Genomic DNA, 24,245 nt, shown 5'->3' with positions numbered 1-24,245 from the left:
TTGAGACTGAGAAGAGGGCTGGCATACTGGTGGAGATATTAACAAGATGAACAGTAAAAGAAAAATCAAACATAAAATATATGGAAAATAGATTTTCATGATAGTGGAATGGGAGAAGGAAGGAAAAGGTTGAGTTTTGGACAATGAGTTTGAGATGATGGTCTGACTACCAGGTCACATGCTCTATGCGCCACAGGAGATAAGACCCAAATTCCTCAAATTCCAGAGCACAGGGCTTAAGAACAAACCATCCCTGTGGGTGGCTATCAACCTTCCTCAAGTCCAGGCCCCAGCCTCCATAACATCTCAAGAAGCATGGTGAGACAGATGAGATCCTGCAAATCCAAACGTGAGCACTTTGTATTTCCATTTTTCTGACTCCTACCTGCCCCCACAAACATCATCAACCCACTTCGAGGTTATCCAGGCAACCTATGTATTCAGAAGTAGAAAGAAATGTAAAATTTACATGGGGCAACTGATTATAGAAGAGCACTATCTAACAAAACTCTCTGCACTGATAGAAATGTTCCATATCTGTGCTGCACACAGCGCAGTAGCCACTGTTTACACACAGCTGTTGAGCACTTAAAATGTCGCTAGTGAGACTGAGAGACTGAATTTTCAATTTTACTTAATTTTAATCAAATTAAATAGTCACATATGACTACTGGCTACCATTTTGCAGAACGTATCTCTTACAGGAAGTCTCCTCACCTGCTGGTGGACCATACTCAGTCACTTGCCTTCATTCAAAACATCGTCTTCATGACTGCTTGGAAAATTTTAATTCACTTAGAGTCACCGTTCCTCATAAAATTCCATGGGCTTCAAACATGCTCATCAAAACAATCAGTTGCTTGTAGATTCCTATTTTTACCATCACCTTGTATTCTTTTAATTTTTTTAATAAAATACTTGACAGGTATCAACAACGCAATGCATTGTGTTTATGTGATGAATACTTTTCTGAGACTTAAGGAACTTCTGGGTATTCAAATCTCAGCATGAATTTGCACAGGTTGTTTTTATCCCTTCCACTGTATCATATTACCCTGCTAGTCTTTAAACCAAGATTGATAGTTAAATTTTTCTACAATATGGAGTGAAATTATTCTTTGCTGTCTAATCTCAGAATCTAATCATAACAATTGATGTGGAAAATGTGTTCACAGACTAAACCAGACTGTCCCCTGCACCGTTAGAACAAATCTTTCCCAAAGACTGTTCATATATCAATTGGCTATTTGTTGTCTAAATAAATGAGGTAAATTTCAGTTCTCTGGCCTACTAGAGAAAACACCGCCTATCTTTAGAACATCATGAAGAGACAAATTTGATTCCTGAAACTCAAACACTTGAAGGAGGATAACTTTCAGCCAACGTCTTGGTTATTATCTCCTTACCACCATCGATGTCTTTCTATTTATTTATTCAAATGAGGAAGGAAGCTACAGTTAGATTAAAATTGGTTGCCTGGACCATGCATTCGATTTTGTTCCTTTGTAGAATGCAGCACCTTTGAGATTTCCATGTTGTGGGGCAGACCATTGCCTATAGGTCTGGATTCAAAAAGAAGAGGCCTGTGCATTGGCCATGAATTTGAGAGTCTATGACATTTAGATGGTAACGGGAGTCAGGCATGTAAACCTTGGAACATGAGGCAGGTGATATGCCCCTTTCAAGTGATTTATCCTGAATAAAGGGAAGGGCATCAAGGCCCAGGTAGCTGAATGGACAAGGAAAGGGTGGAACCCTATGTGGGCTCATAAAATATGAATGCCTTAGGTGTCATGTTACTAGCTAAACAGATGATGACATTGGAACCTTGGATCTTGTTTCAATGCACTTATTTCAGTGTGTTTTTTACTGACCCCAATTCAAAATTTTATGTTTAATCCCATGGTTTGTGTTGTGTACTTATATAAAATAGGTGCATTTTTGTCGGAGGGGAAGATGGCGTAAGAGTAAGATGTGGAGATCACCTTCCTCCACACAGACACACAAGAAATACATCTACACGTGGAACAACTCCTATATAACACCTACTGAATGCTGGCAGAAGACCTCAGACTTCCCAAAAGACAAGAAACTCCCCAGGTACCTGGGTAGGGCAAAAGAAAAAACAGAGACAAAAGAATAGGGCCGGGACCTGCACCAGTGGGAGGGAGCTGTGAAGGAGGAAAGCTTTCCACACAATAGGAAGCCCCTTCGCCGGCAGAGACTGCGGGTGGCAGAGCGGGGGGAGCTTTGGAGCCCTGGAGGAGAGTGCAGCAACAGGGGTGTGGAGGGCAAAGTAGGGAGATTCCCGCACAGAAGATCGGTGCCGACCGGCACTCACCAGCCCAAGAAGTTTGTCTGCTCACATGCTGGGGCAGGCGGGGCTGCGAGCTGAGGCTCGGGCTTTGATCAGAGCACAGGGAGAGGACTGGGATTGGTGCCGTGAACACAACCTGAAGGGGTTAGTGCACAATGGCTAGCCAGGAGGGATTCCGGAAAAGGTCTGGAGCTGCAGAAGAGGGAAGGGGCTTTTTCTTCCCTCTTTGTTTCCTGGTGCCCGAGGAGAGGGGATTAAGAGCGCTGCTTAAAGGAGCTCCAGAGACGGGCGCGAGCCGCGGCCATAAGCGCTGACCCCAGAGATGAGCAGGAGGCGCCAAGTCTGCTGCTGCCACCACCAAGAGGCCTGTGTGCAAGCACTGGTCACTGTCCACACCTCCCTTCCGGGGAGCCTGAGCAGCCCGCCACTGCCAGGTTCCCGTGATCCAGGGACAACTTCCCCAGGAGAATGCACAGCGAGCCTCAGGCTGGTGCAACGTCACGCCGGCCTCTGCCATCACAGGCTCGCTCTGCACTCTGTGACCCTCGCTCCCCGCGGCCTGAGTGAGCCAGAGCCCCCGAATCAGCGGCTCCTTTATCTCCATCCTGTCTGAGCAGAAAAACAGACGCCTTCCAGAGACCTACGTGCAGAGGTGGGGCCAGATCCAAAGCTGAGCCCCTGGGAGCTGTGAGAACAAAGAAAAGAAAGGGAAATCTCTCCCAGCAGCCTCAGAAGCAGGGGATTAAAGCTCCACAATCAATTTGATGTACCCTGCATCTGTGGAATACATGAATAGACAACGAATCATCCCAAATTGAGGAGGTGGACTTTGAGAGCAAGATTTATGATTTTTTCCCCTTTTCCTGTTTTTGTGGGTGTGTAGGTGTATGCTTCTGTGGAGATTTTGTCTGTATAGCTTTGCTTCCACCATTTGTCATAGGGTTCTATCCGTCCGTTTTTATTTTAAATTTTTTTTCTTATTAATTATTTTTTATTTCAATAAGTATTTTATTTTACTTTATCTTCTTTTGTTGTTTCTTTCTTTCCTTCCTTCCCTCCTTTAGATAATGAATCATCCCAAATTGAGGAGGTGGACTTTGAGCAAGATTTATAATTTTTTCCTCTTTTCCTCTTTTTGTGAGTGTGTATGTGTATGCTTCTGTATGAGATTTTGTCTGTATAGCTTTGCTTCCACCATTTGTCCTAGGGTTCTATCTGTCCGTTTTTGTTTTGTTTAATTTTGTTTTGTTTTCATTTTTTTTAATAATTATTTTTAATTTAATAATTTTATTATATTTTATTTTACTTTATCTTCTTTCTTTTTTATTTTTTCCTTCCTTCCCTCCTTCCTTCCTTCCTTCCTTTCTCCCTCCCTCCATCCCTCCCTCCTTTCTTTCTTTCCTTCTCTTCCTTCCTTCCTTTCTTTCTTTCTTTCTTTCTTTCTTTCTTTTCTTCATTCCCTCTTTTAGACAACAAATCATCCCAAATTGAGGAGGTGGACTTTGAGAGGAAGATTTATGATTTTTTCCCCTTTTCCTCTTTTTGTGTGTGTATGTGTATGCTTCTGTGTGAGATTTTGTATGTATAGCTTTGCTTCCACCATTTGTCCTAGGATTCTATCAGTCCATTTTTTAAAAAAATTTTTTTCTTAATAATTATTTTTTAATTTAATAACTTTATTAAACTTTATTTTATTTTACTTTATCTTCTTTCTTTTTTATTTTTTCCTTCCTTACCTCCTTCCTTCCTTCCTTACTTCCTCCTTCCATCCCTCCCTCCCTCCCTCCCTCCTTTTTTCTTTCCTTCTTTCCTTCTTTTCTTCTCCCTTTCTTCCTTCCTTCCTTTCTTTCTTTCTTTCTTTCTTTCTTCCTTCCTACTTCTACTAATTCTTTCTCTCTACATTTTCTCCCTTTTATTCTGAGCCATGTGGATGAAAGGCTAGTGGTGTTGCACCCAGTAGTCAGTGCTGGGCATCTGAGGTGGGAGAGCCAACTTCAGGACACTGGCCAAGAAGAGACCTCCAGCTCCACATAATATCAAATGGCAAAAATCTCCCAGATATCTCCATCTCAATGCCAGCACCCAGCTTCACTCAACAACCAGGAAGCTACAGTGTTGGACACCCTATGCCAAACAACTAGCAAAACAGAAACACAACCCCACCCATTAGCAGAGAGGCTGCCTAAAACAGTAATAAGTCCACAGACACCCCAAAACACACCGCCAGAGGTGGACCTACCCACCAGAAAGATAAGATCCAGCCTCATCCACCAGAACACAGGCACTAGTCCCCTCCATCAGGAAGCCTACACAACCAACTGAACAAACTTTTGCCACTGGGGACAGATACGAAAAACAACAGGAACTATGAAACTGCAGCCCGCAAAAAGGAGACCCCAATCACAGTAAGATAAGCAAAATGAGAAGACAGAAAAACGCACTGCAGATGAAGGAGCAAGATAAAACCCACCAGATCTAACAAATGAAGAGGAAATAGGCAGTCTACCTGAAAAAGAATTCAGAATAATGATAGTAAAGATGATCCACAATCTTGGAAATAGAATGGACAAAATGCAAGAAACATTTAACAAGGACTTAGAAGAAATAAAGATGAAACAAGCAATGATGAACAACACAATAAATGAAATGAAAAATACTCTACATGGGATCAATAGCAGAATAACTCAGGCAGAAGAACGGATAAGTGACCTGGAAGATAAAATAGTGGAAATAACTACTGCAGAGCAGAATAAAGAAAAAGAATGAAAAGAACTGAGGACAGTCTCAGAGACCACTGGGACAACATTAAATGCACCAACATTCGAATTATAGGGGTTACAGAAGAAGAAGAGAAAAAGAAAGGGACTGAGAAAATATTGGAAGAGATTATAGTTGAAAACTTCCTTAATATGGGAAAGGAAATAGTTAATCAAGTCCAGGAAGCACAGAGAGTCCCATACAGGATAAATCCAAGGAGAAATATGCCAGCACACATATTAATCAAACTGTCAAATATTAAATTCAAAGAAAACATATTAAAAGCAGCAAGGGAAAAATAACACACAAGGAAATCCCCATAAGGTTAACAGCTGACCTTTCAGCAGAAACTCTGGAAGCCAGAAGGGAGTGGCAGGACATATTAAAAGTGATGAAGGAGAAAACCCTGCAACCAAGATTACTCTACCCAGCAAGGATCTCATTCAGATTTGATGGAGAAATTAAAACCTTTACAGACAAGCAAAAGCTGAGAGAGTTCAGCACCACCAAACCAGCTTTACAACAAATGCTAAAGGAACTTCTCTAGGCAAGAAACACAAGAGAAGGGAAAGACCTATAATAACGAACCCAAAACAATTTAGAAAATGGGAATAGGAACATACATATTGATAATTACTGTAAATGTAAATGGACTAAATGCTTCCACCAAAAGACACAGAGTGGCTGAATGGATACAAAAACAAGTCCCATATATATGCTGTCTAAAAGAGACCTACTTCAGACCTAGAGACACAAACAGAGTCAAAGTAAGGGGTTGGAGAAAGATATTCCACGCAAATAGAAACAAAAAGAAAGCTGGAGTAGCAATTCACATATAAAACAAAATAGACTTTAAAATAAAGACTATTAGAAGAGACAAAGAAGGATACTACATAATGATCAAGGGATCGATCCAAGAAGAAGATATAACAACTGTAAATATTTATGCACCCAACATAGGAGCATCTCAATACATAAGGCATATGCTAACAGCCATAAAAGGGGAAATCGACAGTAACACATTCATAGTAGGGGACTTTAACACCCCACTTTCACCCATGGACAGATCATCCAAAATGAAAATAAATAAGGAAACACAAGCTTTAAATGATACATTAAACAAATGGACTTAATTGATATTTATAGGACACTCCATCCAAAAACAAGAGAATACACATTTTTCTCAAGTGCTCATGGAACATTCTCCAGGATAGATCATATCTTGGGTCACAAATCAAGCCTTGGTACATTTCAGAAATTTGAAATTGTATCAAGTACCTTTTCTGAGCACAACGCTATGAGACTAGATATCAATTACAGGAAAAGATCTGTAAAAACTACAAACGCATGGAGGCTAAACAATACAATACTTAATAACGAAGTGATCACTGAAGAAATTAAAGCGGAAATAAAAATTACCTAGAAACAAATGACAATGGAGACACGACAACCCAAAACCTATGGGATGCACCAAAAACAGTTCTAAGAGGGAAGTTTATAGCAATACAAGTCCATCTTAAGAAAGAGGAAACATCTCGAATAAATAACATAAACTTGCACCTGCAGCAATTAGAGAAAGAAGCACAAAAAAACCCAAAGTTAGCAAAAGGAAAGAAATCATAAAAATTACATCAGAAATAAATGAAAAAGAAATGAAGGAAGTGACAGCAAAGATCAATAAAACTAAAAGCTCGTTCCTTGAGAAGATAAACAAAATTGATAAGCCACTAGCCAGACTCATCAAGAAAAAAAGGGAGAAGACTCAAATCCATAGAATTAGAAATGAAAAAGGAGAAGTAATAACTGACACTGCAGAAATACAAAAGATCATGAGAGATTAATGCAAGCAACTCTATGCCAATAAAATGGACAACCTGGAAGAAATGGACAAATTCTTAGAAATGCACAACCTGCCAAGACTGAATCAGGAAGTAACAGAAAATATGAACAGACCAGTCACAAGCACTGAAATTGAAACTTTGATTATAAATCTTCCAACAAACAAAAGCCCAGGACCAGATGGCTTCACAGGCGAATCCTGTCAAACATTTAGAGAAGACTTAACACCTATCCTTCTCTGAATCTTCCAAAATATAACAGAGGGAGGAACACTCCCAAATTCATTCTACGAGGCCACCATCACCTTGATATCAAAACCATACAAGGATGTCACAAAGAAAGAAAACTACAGGCCAGTTTCACTGATGAACATAGCTGCAAAAATCCTCAACAAAATACTAGCAAGCAGAATCCAACAGCACATTAAAAGGATCATACACCGTGATCAAGTGGGGTTTATTCCAGGAATGCAAGGATTCTTCAACACATGCAAATCAATCAATGAGATAAACAATATTAATAAATAGAAGGAAAAAAATATGATCATCTCTATAGATGCAGAGAAAAGATTCGACAAAATTCAACACCAATTTATGATAAAAACCCAGCAGAAAGTAGGCATAGAGGGAACTTTCCTCAACATAATAAAGGCCATATATGACAAACCCACAGCCAACATCATCCTCAATGGTGAAAAACTGAAAGCATTTCCACTAAGATCAGGAACAAGACAAGGTTGCCCACTCTCACCACTCTTACTCAACATATTTTTGGAAGTTTTAGCCACAGCAGTCAGAGAAGAAAAGGAACTAAAAGGAATCCAAATCAGAAAAGAAGAAGTAAAGCTGTCACTGTTTGCCAATGACATGATAATATACATGGAGAATCCTAAAGATGCTACCAGAAAACTACTAGAGCTAATCAATGAATTTGGTAAAGTAGCAGGATACAAAATTAATGCACAGAAATCTCTTGCATTCCTATACACTAATGATGAAAAATTTGAAAATGAAATCAAGAAAACACTCCCATTTACCATTGCAACAAAAAGAATAAAATATCTAGGAATAAACCTATCTAAGGAGACAGCAGACCTGTATGCAGAAAATTATAAGACACTGATGAAAGAAATCAAATATGATACAAATAGATGGAGAGATATACCATGTTCTTAGATTGGAAGAATCAACATTGAGAAAATGACTCTACTACCCAAACCAATCTACAGATTCATTGCAATCCCGATCAAACTACCACTGTCAGTTTTCACAGAAGTAGAAAAAAAAATTTGACAATTTGTACAGGAACACAAAAGACCCCGAATAGCCAAAGCAAACTTGAGAAGGAAAAACGGAGCTGGAGGAATCAGGCTCCCTGACTTCAGACTATTCTACAAAGCTACAGTAATCAAGACAGTATGGTACTGGCACAAAAAGAGAAAGATAGATCAGTGGAGCAGGATGGAAAGCCCAGAGGTAAACACACGTACATATGTCATCTTACCTTTGATAAAGGAAGCAAGGATATACAGTGGAGAGAAGACAGCCTCTTCAATAAGTGGTGCTGGGAAAACTGGACAGGTACATGTAAAAGTATGAGCTTATATCACTCCCTAACACCATAGACAAAAATAAGTTCAAAATGGCTTAAAGACCTAAATGTAAGGCCAGAAACTCTCAAACTCTTAAAGGAAAACATAGGCAGAACAGTCTATGACATAAATCACAGCAAGATCCTTTTTGACTCACCTCCTAGAGAAATGGAATCAAAACCAAAAATAAACAAATGGGACCTAATGAAACTTCAAAGCTTTTGCACATCAAAGGAAACCATAAACAAGACCAAAAGACAACCCACAGAATGGGAGAAAATATTTGCAAATGAAGCAACAGACAAAGGATTAATTTCCAAAGTTTACAAGCAGCTCATGCCGCTCAATAACAAAAAAACAAAAAACCCAATCCAAAAATGGGCAGAAGACCTAAATAGACATTTCTCCAAAGAAGATATACAGACTGCCAACAAGCACATGAAAGCATGCTCAACATCATTAATCATTAGAGAAATGCAAATCAAAACTACAAGAAAATATCATCTCACACCACTCAGAATGGCCATCATCAAAAATTCTAGAAACAATAAATGCTGGAGATGGTGTGCAGAAAAGGGAACACTCTTGCACTGCCGGTGGGAATGTGAATTGGTACAGCCACTATAGAGAACAGTATGGATGTTCCTTAAAAAACTACAAATAGAACTACCATATGACCCAGCAATCCCAGTACTGGGCATATACCCTGGGACAACTATAATTCAAATATATCATATACCAAAATATTCATTGCAGCTCTATTTCCAGTACCCAGAGATGGAAACAACCCAAGTGTCCATCATCGGATGAATGGATAAAGAAAATGTGGCACATATATACAATGGAATATTACTCAACCATAAAAAGAAATGAAATTGAGCTATTTGTAATGAGGTGGATAGAACTAGAGTCTGGCATGCAGAGTGAAGTAAGTCATAAAGAAAAAGACAAATACCGTATGCTAACACATATATATGGAATTTAAGGAAAAAATGTCATAAAATACCTAGAGGTAAGACAGGAATAAAGACACACACTTACTAGCGAAAGGACTTGAGGATATGGGGAGGGGGAAGGGTGAGCTGTGTCAAAGCGAGAGAGAGGCATGGACATATATACACTACCAAACGTAAGGTAGATAGCTAGTGGCAAGCAGCCCCATAGCACAGGGAGATCAGCTTGGTGTTTTGTGACCGCCTGGAGGAGTGGGATAGGGAGGGTTGGAGGGAGGGAGACGCAAGAGGGAGGAGATATGGGAACATATGTATATGTATAACTGATTCACTTTGTTACAAAGCAGAAAATACACACCATTGTAAAGAAATTATACCCCAATAAAGATGAAAAAGAAATAGGTGCATTTTGCTATTTTAACTCCCATCAGGCAGCTTCATGTCCAAGTTCTGTGGCTGAGACTTGGCAAGTACCTTCCCGTAGAACCTGTAGCTAGACACTCTTGTTTTCCTTTTCCTCTTAAAAAAGATGGTTCTCTTTTTCTAGCACATGATGGATCTTTCATTAAAATTTCAATGTCATCTTTGTGCTGTTTATATATAGATCCTTTCCACAGTACCATACTTTACACTTGTCTGCTGTCTGTGTCCATCCCACCCACATCCCTGGGACACCGCTTTCTCCTTCATAGGCCATTGTTTATTTAGGTCTCTTATGTCTTTGAACATGAATGCTTACCTTTATCTTCTTTCAGCATCTGTCTCTGGGAGACCACTGGAAGGGAACATAAGAGAAGAGCGTTTGTGTACTGAACTGTAATAACCTTTCATCCCTGTCTCCTTAAGACAGGCAGAGACAGAGACAGACTATCAAAAGATGTAACAGGGCCAGAAGCAGAAACAGCCAGAGACAGGACAGCCTGACAGAAAAACAGAGACAGCTGGTTGGGCAGGCTGAGAAACTCCAACAGATGGACAGAGCCAGATATTACACCTCCTCCCCAAAAAGAGACAGGTAGAAAGGGATACACAGAAAGGTGCAGAAACAGACAGATAGAAATAGATAGAGACAGAGAAAGGGAGGCAGAGAAAGACAGAACCAGACAGGGACAGACAGACACATGTACAAACTAAGACAGAGAGCGACGGTTACAGACAGAGACAGGGAGATAGGCAGAAGCTGATAGGCACAGATGGGAAGACAGAGACAGACAGTCTGAGAGACAGATGCAGAGACAGAGAAAGACAAACAGAGAAAGAGAGAGGCACATTGCAATGGAGACGTAGAGATAGTGATGGAGTGAGACAAAGACAGAGACAGAGAGAGAGGGAGGGAGGGAGAGAGAGAGAGGAGTGGGACAGAGAGAGAGAGCAACAGAGACAGAGGCAGAGACAGACTGAGACAGAGAGAGACCGAGATAGAAAGGGAAAGACAGAGACAGATGGAGAAAGAGACACATGGACACACAGAGATACAGAAACAGACGGATATAGAAACACCAGAGAGATACAGAGACAGTGACAGAAAGATAGAGACCCAGACAGACACAGTCAGACAGGCACAGATTGTCAGCGACAGAAGGAAACAGAAAGATAGGGACGGTAAGACAGAGACAGAGAGTGACAATGATAGACTGAGAGAGAGACAGAGGTAGACAAAGACCGACGTAGATAGAGATAGACAGGGATGCAGACAGCAACAATAGAGACGGAGATAGGGAATGACAGGGAGACAGAGACAAACATACATACAGGGAAAGACAGAGACAGGGATAAATCCTCATCATTGTCAAGGACTGCACTGTATCCCATAGGGGTACACCTCCCTTGGTGTGGTGTTTAGTTTGCTGTTATTTAGTGTGATTGTTCCCTGTAGCATTACCATGACTATACATCTGGTTCTGCCTCCCCATCTCCCCACGCCTTGACTAAGAGGCTACAAAACAGAGTGAGTGTCAAGGTCGGAGAAGCTCTCCTCCTCATCCTTAGCAGTCAAAAAGGAAAGAAAAATAAAATGAAGTAAAAAATATAGGGACTGATATTGGATAAATTGCCCAAACTGGCAAATGGCAACAGTCACGGATTGTGAGACTTTAAATGTTTATTAAATGAGTGTATTTCAGCTGTCACTGTGTGTACATTATTGAACATCTTTATATAGTAAACAGCAAAAAGCAATTTAAGAATTTAACGTTAGTTGGGTAGGAAAACAAAAGCAGATCTCTCAGTCAAGGTGCATTTCCAGATAAGCAGTCTCTGAATTTCCCAAGTGAGGATGGCTCTCTTTAGATGAAATGGCATCCTGGCCTTCAGCTCAAGAAAAAGCAATTGGAAATTGCTTAGAGATTTTTATGTAAAGGAAGTGAAATTGTTACATAAAAAATAAATAATAATGTTTACCTTTCTGCTGAATCAATAACTTACTCTTTCCCCCAGTTTACTTATTTTAAAAAATGTAATGAAGTTTATTGTGTGTAATTGGTTAGATATACAGATTATAAGGGAGCCCTAGGAAAGGGGGCGGAATGAGAACTAAGCAGAAACATCAAAGGATGCAACAGCAGCTTCCTGATTGAACTATTTCTTATAACTAACTCTTATGCAAGTATTACTCTAATACTAGTATGTGGGTTTGGAATAATGAAGCCTTTAAAACCTCCTTAAAGGGTAAAAATGAATGAATGAAGAAAGAAAACAAAAAAGAAAGTGAAAAGTAATTTGTTCACTGGATGACAAAGGATAAAATCTCATTGGTAAGAGAAATATAAGCAAATGCTAAGGAAAATTCTGGTTTCAACTAAGTAAAACATTAAATTTGGTGATTATTCTTTTTCATTTATTTGTTCATCTTGTATGTAGTGTTCACTCTCTTTCCAAACATGTATTTATTATTTTTATGGATTCTTAAACACAGCTCTCCATTCTTTGACCTTTTTTAACCACAAAAATCACTCAGTGAAATGCCAACAAGTAAGGCATTTAAAAGGGAATGGGATGGGGCCAGTTTGCAAGTTAGCAGTAATCAGAAACCAACATATTAAAATCAAGACTAGTGTATTTCTCCTTTTGTGACAAAAACACTTTCTACCTTATCCTTTGTTTTTTAACTTCTTTATTGGCGTATAATTGCTTTACAATTGTGTGTTAGTTTCTGCTTTATAACAAAGTGAATCAGTTATACATATACATATGTTCCCATATCTCTTCCCTCTTGCGACTCCCTCCCTCCTACCCTCCCTATCCCACTCCTCCAAAGGTCACAAAGCATGGAGCTGATATCCTTGTGCTATGCGGCTGCTTCCCACTAGCTATCTACCTTACAGAGAGGGAAGGGTGAGCTGTGACAAAGCAAGAGAGAGGCATGGACATATATACACTAACATACCTTATCCTTTTGATTACCGGCTTGGACTTCTTGTCTTTTGATCACATTTCCAGATGCCAAGTAATTCCCACTATAATTCAAAGCATTCCGTTCCAGAGGTTACCAGTCCTATTCTTAAGTGGGAAAGAGTCTTTCCTAATACGATTTGAACATCAAAGGTTTCTGAAGAGCAAAGGCCATCAACTTGCTTAAAGAGTACTTTCTCTGGGGCATAAATAATTCATGACTCTATGCCACAGAAAAACTATATTTAGTACAGGAATTATCTCACAGAATTAATATGCTTACATCCACTACACCCCCAATATAGGGTGTTATAAGATTTGAAATGTTTCTCTGGGGTTAAAATGCTAGGGAAGTTTAAGTCTAACTAACATCAAGATATGCATGGTTCATAAAAAAAATGAAATTGGGTTATTTGTAGTGAGGTGGATGGGACTAGAGTCGGTCATACAGAGTGAAGTAAGTCAGAAAGAGAAAAAAATGCCATATGCTAACACGTATATATGGAATCTAAAAAAAACATGGTTCTGATGAACCTAGGGGCAGTACAGGAATAAAGATGATGATGTAGCAAATGGACTTGAGGACACGGGGAAGGGGAAGAGTAAGCTGGGAGGAAGTGTGAGAGTAGCATTGACATATATACACTACCAAATATAAAACAGATAGCTAGAGGGAAGCAGCTGCATAGCACAGGGAGATCAGCTTGGTGCTTTATGACCATCTTTAGGGCTGGGATAGGGAGGGTGGGAGGGAGACACCAGAGGGAGGGGATATGGGTATATATGTATACATATACCTGATTCACTTTCCTATACAGCAGAAACAAACACAACATTGTAAAGAAATTATGATCTGATAAATATGTTAAAAAAAAAGATATGCTTAGGTTGAAGAGCAACCAATAAAAAGAGGATCATCAGTGTGGTCCAGGGGATGTGCTCACATACTGAGAGACCATGGAAACCAAGTAGCAGCTCTAAACACACCAACTGAAAGAGAAATGAAACTGTTAATTTAACATTCATTTAATCAAATTAAAGGAAGCACATATTTTAAAAGAGTTTCACTAAGAGTAGTAGAGTAGGTAGGCTCACATATAGGTAGGTCACATATGGCTGTATAACATATGGTTATACTGCATTATTCAAGTCAATAGCTCTTTGTCTTCACAGAAATGATGGGCGGATCGGGTGGTGGTGGTGTCGATGGATCCTAAACCAGGAGGACAGGTTGCCACATTAACAGCCCAAATGAGTTCTAGAGGTGTTTGGGGGCTTCAAAATTTGTCCTCTTCTTATACTCAGGTAAACAATTTCAAGTATTATGAGCTACAGTTCAACAAAGCCTCTGACAGTGTTGGTTACCACAGATGGGCAAGCCTGGTTGGTTCCATAGAAGAAGCTGGTATCTGGACCAAGCTGGTCATCCCTGACCCCAGGAAGGAGCTGCTCAGTTCTCTGAGCTTTTTTGCAGGGATCCTCACTCTGGGCAACGCCCCTCTTGGTGGAGGTACAAGAAGTTACAGGCCACATATATGGGGAAAACCACGTCGTTGTTTTCCAGGTTCACTACCTCGAGCTCTTGAGCATTTCTCAGGGAAAGCATCTGGTATTTTGTGTCCTTCCTGAAAACGACTCTCCCAGCCCTGTCCCAGGAAGACAGGAGCAGGCAGAACACGAATTTTCTCTGCCAGAGTAAGCTGACCTGACCCCGAGGCTGCAGGACCTGTTCGCTGTGCTGCACCGGAAAGAGATGTGCTGGTTGGCGTAGCACACCACCAGGTCCCAGCTGAAGTTGAAGCCTTCCCACCGCCAGCTGCACTGTTTGTCCCTGTGGAGCTGGCCCCCACACCGCATGCTGTTCCCCTGGGGGTTGGACACGTAGATGTCCACGGGACAGAGCTTTCTGGTCTGCTCAGCCTGGAGGGGGACAAGCCAATGCTCTTTGTACACTGGAGACAGCCAAGCGGCAGGGATCATCGCATCCTGGCAGATGACACGTGCCGACGTCAGGTCCCAGGTTATGTAGGCAAGCCACAGCTACTGGGACACTGGCACGAAGGCTCTGCCCTGCTCAGTCTTCAGGAAAGTGGTGCCGTCCGACTCCCTCCTGGACCTGGCTAACCACGAGTCGTGGTCAGATAATAGGGCTCTGCGCGGGCCCCTCTATATCGGCTGCAGCTGCAAGAATATTCAGTTTTTCAACATGGTTTACACGTCCATCTCCACCTCCATCATCAAGAGCTCTGAAGAGGCAATGACTGCTTTCATGAGATCCAGGCTGACATCTCACAATAGCTCCTAACTACACTGGGTCATCATGTTGTCCAGCAGCCACTGAAGACACATGGTCCTGATGTTCTGGGGTCCATAGCTTTCAGCAGAGTAGTAGTAGCTGCACATGGTCTGGGCACTACAGTCTCCTTCATGACCTCCCCGTATTGCTGAATCAGCTCGACCAGCTGCAGCATGCTGACTATGGCCAGGATGGCGAAGACTCGTCCGGGTGAGATGAGCATGGAGTCTCGGTACAGGGAACCTAAAGCCTCGTGCAGTGCCTCACGATCAATGTTCTCGTCAGGCATCTGCCACTCTATAGTATCCATGGTTGTCTCCTGCCAAGCACCACTGAACATACAGCCTTTATGTAGACCCTCTTATCAGCTCCTCTGTAAACCTATATAACAGAGAATATTTAAAATGTAACATATGGTTATACTGCACTATTCAAATTATGTAAATATTCTCCTTAGGCAGGGTCAAATGATCTTAGAGGCTTGCCATTTTCAAGAGGTTTTTGTTTGTTTGTAGTTTCCCTTAAATTTCACTTTCCTTGTCATTGAAAGATCCAGATTTTCTCTGCAACACATCATTTGTTTAGCATATTACACTTGTCAGTGCAGTATTTAATGTTATTCATTTCCTCAAAAATGGAAAACCATCCCATTCATTCCTCATTTTCTTTCACTGTAAGTTTGTTACTTGCTAAGCCTTGTGTGTGGTGCTGGTAATCCAAAGTCCTTGCCTCAAATATTCAAAAATCCAGTAGAGAAAAATAATACAATGTAATAACTGCAGCCATATGGGGAGAAATGTTTGATCAAGGCCTGATGGGAGTACAGTTGAAGAAAGATATATATCTGCCTTGGAGGTGAGAAAAACGGTGGTCTTTGATCCAGATCTCAGACCATGAGGAATGAGTAGTTGTTTGCAAGAAACAAGGAAAGTGCCAACAGAGAACTCAAGATGTTCAAACAGGTGGAGTGGGAACAAAAATAAAAACATTAAAAAATGCTAAAAGTATCTTGGGAACTTAAGATCTTCCCCCAAATTAAAGGTATGTGTGCCTATGGAAAATGGAGGCATGAGCTCTGAGAAGCTGATTTGGACGCACATGTGCAAGCACGTGCACATGGGCATGCACACACACAGAGTTCTAAATGATTCTATAACTGGCAATGCTATTTTAAAACAAAAGTTAAAGACCAAAGCAAAGACTGGGGCAAAATTGCCACTTTTATCACAAAACAATGGTTTCACAGCTCAAGTGATGAGATAGCCTAAGAAGTTAATTATGGAAATTAAGGTGCCTAGAGGACAGAGCTGGGACCAAGATGTAATTCTCCATAAAGGAATGATCACTAACTCTTTTAGATGAGGAAGAGCGAATTGTGTTCTTGAAATTAATGGGGAAAATTTGCACACAAAGTCCTCTGTTCCACCATCAACATATGAAGGGAGCCTGAGAGCAATCATCCCAGGAGGGAAAGATAAACAGAGTGGAATCCCTGGTACAGAGTGCCCTTATCCGGCGGGGTGGGGCCTAGTGGGTGTGGCTTAGCGTGCGTCCGAGAGGACCTTAGAGCAAACGACATCTGTTCCCAGCAGCACTCTGTGCTGAGCTAGTGCCCGTGGCAACGGTGCCTGGAGAGGAAGCTTATCCACTGCACCGCTGAGGTATAGGCCATGGGAGCACGAAGCAGTTGGGCACTCGGGGTGGCGTGCCCCAGAGGAGCCAGGTGCCACTGGGGAGGAGGAGTAGGCTGAGGAGGCAGTAGTGGCAGAGAGAGAGGAAGGGAAGGAGAGCGAAGAGGCCAGGCCCGCCACCAGTCAGGTGAGCCACAAGCGGAAGACAGGCCCATGGGGGCTGCTCACAAAAGCGCCCCACCGGAAACATGCTAAAGATTGTTCAGGGTCCGTTTATGAGGCACTCTTCCTGAGAGGAGAAGAGAGTGACGTGCAGATCCGCGCACTGGGGGAGGAGTGGAACTTGCATTGGGTCTACTTGTGCCAGTCAGGGTACTTTGCTAGCAGGTTCAATGGTGCTTGGCAGGAGACAACCATGGATACTATAGAGTTGCAGACGCCTGACGAGAATATTGATCGCGAGGCACTGCATGAGGCTTGAGGTTCCCTGTACCGAGACTCCATGCTCATACCACCCGGTCAAGTCTTCGCCATCCCGGCCACAGCCAGCACGCTACAGCTGGACGAGCTGATTCAGCAATACGGGGAGGTCATGAAGGAGACTGTCAGTGCCCAGACTGTGTGCAGCTACTACTACTCTGCTGAAAGTTACAGACTCCAGAACATCAGGACCATGTGTCTTCAGTGGCTGCTGGACAACATGATGACCCAGTGTAGTGAGGAGCTATTGCGAGAAGCCACCCTGGATCTCATGAAAGAGGTCATTGCCTCTTCAGAGCTCTTGATGATGGAGGTGGAGATGGACGTGTACACCATGCTGAAAATGTGGATGTTCTTGTAGCTGCAGCCAACATGGAGGGGCCCACACAGGGCCCCATTGCCTGACAACGACTCGTGGTTTGCCAGATCCAGGAGGGAGTCGGAGGGCACCCCTTTCCTGAAGACTGAGCAGGGCAGAGACTTCGTGCCAATGTTCCAGCAGCTACGGGTTGCCTACATAGTCTGGGACCTGATGTCAGCACGCGTCATCCACCAGGATGCACTGATCCCTGCCGCTTGGCTGTCCCAGGTGTACAAAGAGCATTGGCTTGGCCCCCTCCGGGCTGAGCAGATCAGAAAGCTCTGGCCCTTGGACGTCTACATGTCTGCCCCCCAGGGGAACAGCATGCGGTGTGGGGGCCAGATCCACAGGGAGAAGCAGTGCAGCTGGCAGTGGGAAGGCTTCAACTTCAGCTGGGACCTGGTGGTGTGCTACGTCAACCGGCACATCATTTTCTGGTGCAGCGCAGTGAACAAGTCCTGCAGCCTCAGGGTCATCTTACTCTGGCAGAGAATGGTTGCGTTCCGCCTGCGCCTGTTTTCCTTGGACAGGGCAGTGAGAGTCGTTTTCAGGAAGGACACAAAATACCTGATGCTTTCCCTGAGAAAGGGTCAAGTGATAGACGTAGTGAACTTGGAAATCCAAGACGTGGTTTTCCCCATACATGTGGCCTGTATCTTCCTGTATCTCCACCGACAAGGGCATTGTCCAGAGTGAGGACCTCTGCAAAAGAGCTCAGAGAACTGAGCAGCTCTTTTCTGGGGTCAGGGAGGACAAGCTTGGTCCGGATACCAGCTCCTTCTGTGGGACAAACCCGGCTTGCCATCTCTGGCAACTAACTCTGTCAGAGGCCTTGTTGAACTGTAGCTCATAATACTTGACATTATTTACCTGAGCATATGAAAAGGACAAATTTGGAAGCCACTCAAGCACCGCTAGAATGCATTTGGGCTGCTAATATGGCAACCTGTCCTCCTGGTTTAGGACCATCGACACCCCCCGTCTCCACCTCGCCCATAATTTCTGTGAAGACAAAGAGCTATTGACTTTAGATAGAAACTGTGAGCCTACTTATTCTACTACTCTTAGTGAAACTCTCTTAAAATATGTGTTTCCTTTAGTTTGATTAAATGAATGTTGAAATAAGTTTCATTTCTCTTTCAGTTGGTGTGTTTAGAGCTGCTACATGGTTTCCATGGTCTCTCACTATGTGAGCACACCACCCAGACCACACAGATGAACTTCTTCTTATTGGTTGCTCTTCAACCTAAGCAAACCTTTTTTTAAAAAAAATATTTATTGGAGCATAATTTCTTTACAGTGTTGTGTTGGTTTCTGCTGTATAAAAAAGTGAATCAGCTATATATATACATATATCCCCATATCCCCTCCCCGTTCTGTCTCCCTCCCACCCACCCTATCCCACCCCTCTAGGGGGTCATAAATCACCAAGCTGATCTCCTAGTGCTATGCAGCTGATTCCCACTAGCTATCTGTTTTACATTTGGTAATGTATATAAGTGAATGCTACTCTCTCATTTCGTCGCAGCTTACTCTTTCCCTTCCCCTTGTCCTCAAGTCCATTCTCTACATCAGTGTCTTTATTCCTGTGCTGCGCCTAGGTTCATCAGAACCTTTTTTTTTTTTTTTTAGATTCCATATATATGTGTTAGCATATGGCATTTATTTTCTCTTTCTGACTTACTTCACTCTTTATGACAGACTCTAGGCCCATCCACCTCACTACAAATAACCCAGTTTCAGTTTTTTTATGAACCTAAGCATATCTTGATGTTAGTTAGACTTAAACTTCCCTAGCATTTTAACCCCAGAGAAACATTTCAAATCTTATAGCACCCTATATTGGGGGTGGGGTGGAAGGAAGCAGATTAATTCTGTGAGATTATTCCTGTACTGAATATAGTTTTTCTCTGGCATACAGTCATGAATTATTTATGCACCAGAAAAAGTACTCTTTAAGCAAGTTGATGGCCTTTGCTCTTCAGAAACCTTTGATGTTCAAATTGTATTTGGAAAGACTCTTTCCCACTTAAGAACAGGACTGGTAACCTCTGGAACGGATTGCCTTTGAATTATAGTGGGAATTAACTTGGCATCTGGAAATGTGATCAAAAGACAAGCAGTCCAAGTCAGCAATCAAAAGGATAAGGAAGAAGGTGATTTTTGTCACAAAAGGTGAAAACACAGTAGTCATAATTTAAATATGTTGGTTTCTTATTACTGCTAAGTTGCAAACTGGCCCCATCCCTTTCCCTTTTAAGTGCCCTACTTGTTGGCATTTCACTGAGGGATTTTTGTGGTTAAAGAAGGTCAAAGAATGGAAATCTCTGTTTAAGAATCCATACAAATAATAAATACATGCTTGGAAAGAATGTGAAATGTTCATACAAGATGAACAAATAAATTAAAAAGAATAATCACCAGATTTAATGTTTTATTTAGTTGAAACCAGAATTTTCCTTACTGTTTGCTTATATTTCTCTTTCCAATGAGATTTTATCCTTTGTCATCCAGTGAACAAATTACATTTGACTTTCCTTTTTTTTCCTTTCTTCATTCATTCATTAATTTATTCATTTTTACCCCTTACGGAGGTTTTAAAGGCTTCATTATCCCAAACCCACATACTAGTATTAGAGTAATACTTACATAACAGTTAGTTTTAAGAAATAGTTCATTCAGGAAGCTGCTGTTGCATCCTTTGATGTTTGTGCTTAATTTCTCATTCCGCCCCCCTTCCCAGTGCTCCCTTATACTCTGTATATCTAACCAATTACAAACAATAAACTTCATTACATTTTTTTAAATAAGTAAACTGGGGGAAAGAGTAAGTCATTGATTCAGTAGAAAGGCAAAAATTATTATTTTTTTTTTATGTAACAATTTCACTTCCTTTATATAAAATCTCTAAGCAATTTCCAATTTCCACTTCGAGGTTATCCAGGCAACCTATGTATTCAGAAGTAGAAAGAAATGTAAAATTTACTTGGGGCAACTGATTATAGAACAGCACTATCTAACAGAACTCTCTACACTGATAGAAATGTTCTATATCTGTGCTGCACAGAGTGTAGTAGTCACTGTTTACACATAACCATTGAGTGCTTCAAATGTCGCTAGTGAGACTGAGAGACTGAATTTTCAATTTTACTTAATTTTAATCAATTTAAGTATTCACATAGGACTAGGGGCTACCATTTTTCAGAATGTACCTCTTACAGGAAGTCCACTCACCTGCTGGTGGACCATACTCAGCCACCTGCCTTCATTCAAAACATGGTCTTCGTGACTGCTTGGAAAATTTTACTTCACTTAGAGTCACCATTCCTCATAAAATTCCATGTGATTCAAACATGCTCATCAAAAAAATCAGTTGCTTGTAGATTCCTATTTTTACCATCACCTTTTTTTCTTTGTCTTTTTCTTTTTTAAAATACTTGACAGGTATCACCAATGCAATGCTTTGTGTTTATGTGATGAATACTTTTCTGAGACTTAAGGATCTTTTGGGTATTCAATTCTTAGCATGAATTTGCACAGGTTGTTTTTATCCCTTGCACTGCATCATATTACCCTGCTAGTCTTTAAACCAAATTTGATAGTTGAATTTTGCTACAATATGGAGTGAAATTATTTTGTGTTGTCTAATCTCAGAATCTAATCATAACAATCGATGTGGAAAATGTGTTCACAGACCAAACCAGACTGTCCTCTGCACCGTTAGAACAAATCTTTCCCAAAGACTGTTCATATATCAATTGGCTATTTGTTGTCTAAATAAATGAGGTAAATTTTAGTTTTCTGGCCTACTAGAGAAAACACTGCCTATCTTTAGAACCTCATGAAGAGACAAATTTGATTCCTGAAACTCAAACACTTGAGGGAGGATAATTTTCAGCCAACCTCTTGGTTATTATCTCCTTACCACCATCAATGTCTTTCTATTTATTTATTCAAATGAGGAAGGAAGCTACAGTTAGATTAAAATTGGTTGCCTGGACCATACGTTCGATTTTGTTCCTTTGTAGATTGCAGCACCTTTGAGATTTCCACGTTGTGGGGCAGATCGTTGCCTATAGGTCTGGATTCAAAGAAGAGGTCTGTGCATGGGCTATGAATTTGAGTGTCTATGAAATTTAGATGGTAATGGGAGTCAAGCAAGTAAACCTTGTAATATGAGGCAGGTGATATACCACTTTCAAGCGATTTATCCTGAATAAAGGGAAGGGCATCAAGGCCCAGGTAGCTGAGTGGACAAGGAAAAGGTGGAACCTTATGTGGGCTCATAAAATATGAATGTCTTAGGAGTCATGTTACTAGCTAAACAGGTGATGACATTGGAACCTTGGATCTTGTTTCAATGCACTTATTTCAATGTGTTTTTTACTGACCCCAATTCAAAATTTTATGTTTAATCCCATGGTTTGTGTTGTGTACTTATGTAAACTAGGTGCATTTTGCTATTTTTAACTCTCATCAGGCAGCTTCATGTCCAAATTCTGTGGTTGAGACTTGGCAAGCACCTTCCTGTAGACCCTGTAGCTAGACATTCCCTCTTGTTTTTCTTTTCCTCTTAAATAAGAGGGTTTTCTTTTTCTAGCACATGATGGAGCTTTCATTAAAATTCCAATGTCTTCTTTGTGCTGTTTATATATAGACCCTTTCCACAGTAGCATACTTCACACTTGTCTGCTGTCTGTGTCCATCCCACCTACATCCCTGGGACACCATTTTCTCCTTCATAGACCATTTTTTATTTAGGTCTCTTATGTCTTTGAACATGAATGTTAACCTTTATCTTGTTACAGCATCTGTCTCTGGGAGACCACTGGAAGGGAGCATAAGAGAAGGGAGTTTGTGTACTGAATTGTAATAACTTTTCATCCCTGTCTCCTTAAGACAGGCAGAGACAGAGACAGACTATCAAAAGATGTAATAGATCCAGAGGCAGAAACAGCCAGAGACAGGACAGCCTGACAGAAAACAGAGACAGCTGGTTGGGCAGGCTGAGAAAATCCAACAGATGGACAGATCCAGATATATTACACCTCCTTCCCCAAAAGAGACAGGTAGAAAGGGTTACACAGAAAGGGGCAGATACAGATAGATATAAATAGATAGAGACAGAGAAAGGGAGGCAGAGAAAGACAAAACCAGACAGGGACAGACGGACACATGTACTAACTAAGACAGAGAGCGACGGTTACAGACAGAGACAGGGAGACAGGCAGAGGCTGATAGGCATAGATGGGAAGACAGATGCAGAGACAGAGAAAGACAAACAGAGAAAGAGAAAGGCACATTGCAATGGAGACGTAGAGATAGTGATGGAGTGAGACAAAGACAGAGACAGAGAGAGAGGGAGGGAGGGAGAGAGAGAGAGGAGAGGGACAGAGAGAGAGAGCAACAGAGACAGAGGCAGAGACAGATTGAGACAGAGACAGACCGAGACAGAAAGGGAAAGACAGAGACAGACAGATGGAGAAAGAGACACATGGACACACAGAGATACAGAAACAGACGGATATAGAAACACCAGAGAGATACAGAGACAGTGACAGAAAGATAGAGACCCAGACAGACACAGTCAGACAGGCACAGATTGTCAGAGACAGAGGGAAACAGAAAGATAGGGACGGTAAGACAGAGACAGAGGGTGACAAAGATAGACAGACTGAGAGAGAGACAGAGGTAGACAAAGACAGATGTAGATAGAGATAGACAGGGATGCAGACACAGACAATAGAGATGGAGATAGGGAATGACAGGGAGACAGAGACAGACATACATAGAGGGAAAGACAGAGACAGGGATAAATCCTCATCATTGTCAAGGACTGCACTGTATCCCATAGGGGTACACCTCCCTTGGTGTGGTGTTTAGTTTGCTGTTATTTAGTGTGATTGTTTCCTGTAGCATTACCATGACTATACATCTGGTTCTGCCTCCCCATCTCCTCACGCCTTGACTAAGAGGCTATAAAACAGAGTGAGTGTCAAGGTCGGAGAAGCTCTCCTCCTCATCCTTAGCAGTCAAAAAGGAAAGAAAAATAAAATGAAGTAAACAAAAATAGGGACTGATATTGGATAAATTGCCCAAACTGGCAAATGGCAACAGTCACTGATTGTGAGACTTTAAATGTTTATTAAATGAGTGTATTTCAGCTGTCACTGTGTGTACATTATTGAACATCTTTATACTGTAAACAGCAAAAAGCAATTTAAGAATTTAACGTTAGTTGGGTAAGAAAACAAAAGCAGATCTCTCAGTCAAGGTGCATTTCCAGATAAGCAGTCTCTGAATTTCCCAAGTGAGGATGGCTCTCTTTAGATGAAATGGCATCCTGGCCTTCAGCTCAAGAAAAAGCAATTGGAAATTGCTTAGAGATTTTTATATAAAGGAAGTGAAATTGTTACATAAAAATAAATAATCATTTTTACCTTTCTATTGAATCAATGACTTACTCTTTCCCCCAGTTTACTTATTAAAAAAAAGTAATGAAGTTTATTGTGTGTAATTGGTTAGATATACAGATTATAAGGGAGCACTGGGAAGGGGGGCGGAATGAGAAATTAAGCACGAACATAAAAGGATGCAACAGCAGCTTCCTGATTGAACTATTTCTTATAA

General features: G+C 41.3%; 2 pseudogenes; one reads left to right on the top strand and one right to left on the bottom strand.

The window, feature by feature from the left end:
- Positions 1 to 14,272: 14,272 nt before the first annotated feature.
- On the bottom strand, positions 14,273 to 15,483 carry LOC149744310 (germ cell-less protein-like 1 pseudogene; annotated as a pseudogene).
- A 456-nt stretch (positions 15,484 to 15,939) lies between these two features.
- LOC149744309 (germ cell-less protein-like 1 pseudogene) lies at positions 15,940 to 18,311 on the top strand (annotated as a pseudogene).
- The last annotated feature ends 5,934 nt before the right edge of the window (positions 18,312 to 24,245 follow it).

The sequence above is a fragment of the Delphinapterus leucas genome, chromosome X (genome assembly GCF_059928025.1).
Source record: "Delphinapterus leucas isolate spDelLeu-1000000601 "Yukka" chromosome X, BTC_Dleu_Yukka2, whole genome shotgun sequence".
Taxonomy (NCBI): domain Eukaryota; kingdom Metazoa; phylum Chordata; class Mammalia; order Artiodactyla; family Monodontidae; genus Delphinapterus; species Delphinapterus leucas.
This window is presented reverse-complemented; position numbering and strand designations above follow the sequence as displayed.